Source organism: Sorex fumeus, unplaced genomic scaffold (assembly GCF_029834395.1).
Source record: "Sorex fumeus unplaced genomic scaffold, SorFum_2.1 ptg000014l, whole genome shotgun sequence".
NCBI lineage: Eukaryota > Metazoa > Chordata > Mammalia > Eulipotyphla > Soricidae > Sorex > Sorex fumeus.
This window is the reverse complement of record NW_026606071.1, coordinates 39,106,570-39,112,814: the sequence shown is the minus strand read 5'-3', so window position 1 is coordinate 39,112,814 and position 6,245 is coordinate 39,106,570. Positions and strand designations below refer to the sequence as shown.

At 36.7% G+C, this 6,245-nt stretch overlaps 1 pseudogene; it reads left to right on the top strand.

Annotated features, from left to right (window-relative positions):
* The first annotated feature begins 2,301 nt into the window (after window positions 1-2,301).
* LOC130021195 (uncharacterized) lies at window positions 2,302-2,429 on the top strand (annotated as a pseudogene).
* The last annotated feature ends 3,816 nt before the right edge of the window (window positions 2,430-6,245 follow it).

Genomic DNA, 6,245 nt, shown 5'->3' with positions numbered 1-6,245 from the left:
GTAAAGACTGTCACTTAGCTCACAGCACACCTTTCTTCTCTGATACATAAGACCAATAAAAGTGGTCTATTTAAAAACAGCTAAAACTAGTAATGCACAAACATAAAGTTATGTTTTTTCTATAGGTTTTTCTATTTAAATATTAGTATGTTTATTTTAAGAGTGCAACATAATAAAAATAATAAAGAGGGTGTAATTATAATCTAACAGAAATTGACTAAACCATCCTGATCTCCTCTTTCTACCAAAGTTTTCATCCCAATAAAAAGCGAAGATGGTTTATTTTATTTTATTTATTTATTTATTGCTTTTTGGTTCACACCCAGCAATGCATAGGGATTACTCCTGACTTTGCACTCAGAAATTACTAAAGGAGGTGCTCAGGGGACCATATGGAATTCTGGGAATCAAACCTGGGTAGGCCAGGTAGAAGGCAAACACCCTACCCGCTGTGCTATCTCTCCAGCCCCGCAAAGACAGTTTATAAGATACATACTTACATGTTAATCCTTTAGATTCCTAGAATGGCAAAGGACCAGAATTGAATTTACAGAATTCAACCAAATCTGCCCAATCTGTGTGTATGTTTATGTGTATGTGTGTGTGTGTGTGTGCGCACGCGTGCGCACGCACACACACACACACACACACACACACGGTTTTATAAACTGAAGAAAATCCTCAAGAACCTGTTTCAAATTTATCTGTGCACTGATCTGTGTAGGAAGCCTTCTTTATTTGATATAAGTATGGCAATTGGGGAAGACATTATATTGACTTAAAAGTTTTGACTAATTTCTGACTGTGCCTAAGGACTTTCTGTTATGTCTTCCAATCAGTAGAGAATTTGTGACTCTTCTCAATGTGCCTGAGATTACCCAGACAAATTACTTAAGAGCCCAAAGAGATTATCTCTAATTGGCATAAAAAGGATATGGCATTCAAAACAAAACTCTGCAGTACTGACAGTGTTTGGTGCCCAGAGGGTAAGAGAGTTCCTGAAGTGGAAACACTGTGGAAATAAATACATCATCTGTGATAGACGATGGCCTTTTGAGGTCTTATTTAGACTGAGGAACTTGACTTCCTTTGCACTGTGCTTCACATTGTTATACTGAACTTCACACACCTGAAAAGAGACACATGATAAACTCGTGTTCGCAGTGCTTTTCTTGTTGCCTGACTGTGTTATACAGCTAATTACTTCTCACCATCTATGGAATACCAATACTCCTGTTCACTAAAAGTCAACATCAAATACTATTGGTTACTATAGAACAGCTATAATATAGAAGGATGGGAGGGGCATAGGGATGTGGGTTACCTTGGACATCAGTTGGAATAGAATGCCATGCATTTCATCTGCTATCTAACCAGTGATACTAGTTGGAAGTTCCTGGGTCAGGTTGATGAACTGATATGGGTCCCTGTTCTCAATGTCTTGAAAATTCCATGCACAAAGAAACAGAAACATATCATTGAACTTCTGAAAACTAAGGATGCATAAAAATAAATAAAATTCCATACCAAGGACAGGAGCAATAGGACAGCAGGTAGGGTGTTTGCCTTGCACGCAGCCGAACCGGCCAAGCCTGGTTTGATTCATCCACCGCTCTCAGAGAGCCCGGCAAGCTACTGAGAATATCTTGCCCACACGGCAAAGCCTGGCAAGCTACCCATGACGTATTTGATATGCCAAACACAGTAACAACGAATCTCACAATGGAGACATTACTGGGCCCGCTTGAGCAAATCGAAGGAAGGAGACTGCTATAGTGCTACCAAGGTGTTGAGGTAAGATCACAGGGGTTGAACATATGTGTTGGTGGGCAAAGGATACCGCAAAATGAAAGTCCTCTGGAAAAAATAAGAGAAATTTAATATAACCATAAATGAAAATAATAAAAATAACGATTGAAACTATTATGACAAGATTCAAAAAAGCTTGGTAAGCAACTAGATATCATTCCATCTATACCCTTTATTTTGTACTTAAGGAAACTAAGATGCAACGAAATCCAAGAGAGTTTCTGGCCTGTGGTCACAGATACTCTGGACAAGAGTTTATGCATTATGCTCTTACCAGTTTATACATGATGTCCAAACTGCCACATAGAGTATATTGTCAATTCATAATGCAACATGTAAGTTTACCAGTTCAAGAGAGAGATGTGACTTTGGAAAGTTGTGTATGCTCAAAAAGTTTAGCAAATCATCTCAGTTTTATAAAAACAAATAAGCAATCAAACAAAAAAAGAAGACTGACACTCCCCCCCTCCCCCGCAACATTTCAAAGAGAGATCATCAGGTGGGATAATCCTTCCCTGTTCCTCTATTGAGAAAGCAGTGAGAACATGGTGGTTGGAGTTTTTGTGATTGGTGATTCTCTGCATGATTTGGGCTCAATACCCTAATGGCGTCTATCTGATTCTTAACAAATTTTTTTTAAAGAATTCAGAGGAAAGGGAACACATGGGTTGAGGGAAGAGTATGGGATGATTCTGAGATGGAGTCAAAACCAGGATGAGAATCAGTGGAAGTAAGGGGGTGCTAAGTTTAAGACATCTCATAAAGTGGAAAGAAGCAGCAGTTTCCTGGTCATACCCTCTAGAATAAACTGTGAGTCCTGCAGAGGTTAAGGCCAACATCATCTAATCAGTTTGTGGCCCTACCCCTTTTCAGACTCTGAAGACACAAATTCTTTACAAACCCTTGCGTTGGCTCATGCTGAATCTTCTGTGATGGTCTTAACTGACTCTCCAAAGTCAGAGAGAAAGACTGATTCCTCTAGAAAGACTCTAATCCTCGGTGATGGTCATATTCGAGGGGGTGTCTGCAAATTTCTGTTTTCTTAACTCTTAACTATCGGGTAAAGGCCAAAATATTCACGCAATGGTGTCAATTCTAAGTTTCAGAGAACTAATTGACGTACTGTTGCCATCAATAGGAGGCTATAATACTGAAGACTGCCAAGTGTCTTGCTTATGTTTGCCTTGATGTATTTTATGAAAATAGGTTGATTTCAATTTCTTTAATCAATTTTTGATTATCCTTAGTTAATGGTATGTAATAGGTTTTAAGTTCATTTTTTTACTCATGGTTCTTCTGTATTCCCAGCACTATTTGTTGAAAAAGTTCTTTGCACTAAACTTTAAGCACCAAGTTCCCTTGTCATAAAATTAACTCTACATATATTTGAGATTTTACCTACGGGCTTTCAGTTCTATTGCATTGATCAGTGTTTGTTCATTTATCTGTTCAAGTCAGCGTTTGTTCAAGTACTACATAGTTTTGATTACTATAGCTTTGTGACATAGGCTTTCCTTGATATCTCTGATGCTTTCTTCATTTTTAACACTTCTTTTGTTCTCTTGGAATGGTCTTATGCATCCCGTCTTGGAATAGACTGATTCATTCTTTTGCTTCTGATAGTCTTCTGCTTATTGCCTCTTTGTAACTTTGGGAGGTTTTTTTACTTTATCTTGTTTTGTTTTTTACTAGTTCTTCTTTTTCTTTCCTTCTTACTAAAATAGTCTCAGACCTTCCCTTTACTGGTTGGAACACTATAATTCTCTCAAATTCAGAAACTCACTGAACAGATTGATCACTGCCACTTTGAATTCTTACTTAGGGAAATTATTGTGTCCCTGGCATCATTACAGGGTGTTTGTACTCTAGTGCAGCTGAATTCTTTATTATGTCTGGCACTGTGTGGATGGTAGTAGTAAGGGTCTAAGTTTGTGTGGCCTGGATGACAGTGCATGTTTCCTATTTATATTCACTTCTGGGAGCTTGCTGACTCAAGCTTATTGGGACACCAGAAGCAGAGTACAGCCTTTCAGAATTCACAACTATTGTGCTTAAACACAATCTTGAAGCATCCTCCTGGCAGTCCCACCAATCTGAATTAATTTATAAAAGAAAAGCCTGTCTACTCTTAATGAGAATATTAACTACTTCAGTCTCTATTCACAACAGTATAAGTATTTCTCAATAAAGATAAATACGCTGTAATTGTGCTCATATACATAAGAAGAAAATGTTTATGGGGGGCTGGAGCTATAACACAGTTGGTAGGGCATTTGCCTTGCATGCAGCCAACATGCCCGACCTGAGTTCAATTCCTCTGTCCCTCTTGGAGATTCTGGCAAGCTATCAAGAGTATCACACCCGCACTGCAAATCCTGGCAAGCTACCAGTGATGTATTCAATATGCCAAACACAGTAACAACAAAGTTTCACAATGGAGTTGTTACTGGGCCTGCTAGAGAAAATCGATGAACAATGGGAGGACAGTGACAGTGACATAAGAAGAAAAATAAGCATTGAATAAAATCCAAGAAAAGAAAAATTCTATGTATGAAGTTATTTTGATGACAACAGCATATATATTTATTTCATTTTATCTAAAATCAGATTTTATTAAGACTTTGTATTAGAAAAATTAACATTGTAAAATTGCTATTCGAGCAACTTGAGTTCTACCAGGAGAAATCCATAGGCACAGAAATATGATTAAATCCTGAATACCAAGAGGTGTGCCCTCCAGAACCCCCCAAAATTTAAAGGCTGGAGCGATAGCACTATGGGTAGGGTGTTTGCCTTGCACGCAGTCGACTCGAGTTCAATTTCTCCTCCTCTCTCGAAGAGTCCGGCAAGCTACCGATAGTATCTCACCCCAGGCAAAGCCTGGCAAGCTCCCTGTGACGTATTCAATATGCCAAACACAGTAACAGCAAGTCTCACGATGGAGACATTACTGGGCCCACTCGAGCAAATCAATGAACAATGGGAGGACAGTGACAGTGACGGAGACCAAAAATTTAATACAGATTCAATACAATCCCTATCAGAATTCCAATGGGTTATGTCTCAAGAAGTAGAAATTTTCATGTGACCACAACTTCCATAAAAAATTCAAAGCGATTCTAGGGGGAAATGATGAGAAAGCCATCATGGTTCCCAATTTTAAACCACATTATAAAACTATATCAACCAAACCAATGTGAAACTGGCATAAAAAACAAATACAAATTGAGATGTAGATAACCCTCACATAGATGGACAAAGGATCTAACAACATACACTAGATAAAGAAAATTCTTTTCAACAAGTGGTTGTGAGACTTAATAACAACATGCAAAAGAGTGAAATTGAGTCACTATATCACAGCATGCACAAGTAATTAAATAAAAATGTGTTAAAAACTTAGAAATCATATTGAAATACACACACAGTAAAGAAATCATAGGGGGAGCTATGGTATTGACCCCAGAAATCTTCAATGATTCAATTTTTATATACAAGGAAAACAAAAACTGATAAATGAGATTGGATCAAAATAAAAGATATTTTGCATTGTTAAAAACATAACTTTATGAAAGAAAATAGAACCAAAGCAATAATACAGTTGTAAGGGCATTTGCCTTGCATGGAATTGTCCTGGTTTGTATCCCCAACATTCCATATGGTCTCACTAGAACTGTCAGAGTGATTGTTGAGTGTAGAGCCAGGAGCATCTCCAGGTGTGACAAAAAAAGCCAAAAAATATAGAAAACATTTTAATAAATGGATAAAACATTTAGAAGTCAAAACAAAAATAGAGCAAATAGATGACCATACACTTATTCAAATAAGACAGACATATGACCAATGTGTACAAATATTCAATATTACAGATTGTCATGAAGAGAAAATCAAAACTTCAATGAGCAATAACACTACCTGGGTGAGAATGAATATTATACATCAAAAAGGTCAGAAACAATTGGATAAAGAGAAAAGCTCATTCACTCTTAGTGAGAATATAAACTTGTTCAGCCTCTATTGATAGTAGTATGAATAATTCTCAAAAAAGTTAAAAATAAACCTGCTATATGATGCACTTTATTTATTTTTATTTATTTATTTGTTTTATTTTATTTATTTATTTATTATTTCTGTTCTGGGTATCTACATGAAGAACACAAAATCATTTATTTAAAAATGGCATGTACACACTTTTGTTCATTGTAGTACTGAATAAAAGCAAAGATCTGGATACAACCAAAGTACCAACAAAAGGGAGTGGTAAAAAGTTGTGGTATATATATTCACAATGGAATACTATTCAACTATACAAAAAGTTGAAATCTTGCCTGTCACTACTTCATGAATGAAGCTATATGTAAAGATAAGCCACAAAAGTCTGAAAGAAAAAGACAAATACAAGGGAATTTCTCTTATAAGACCACGTAAATAAATGA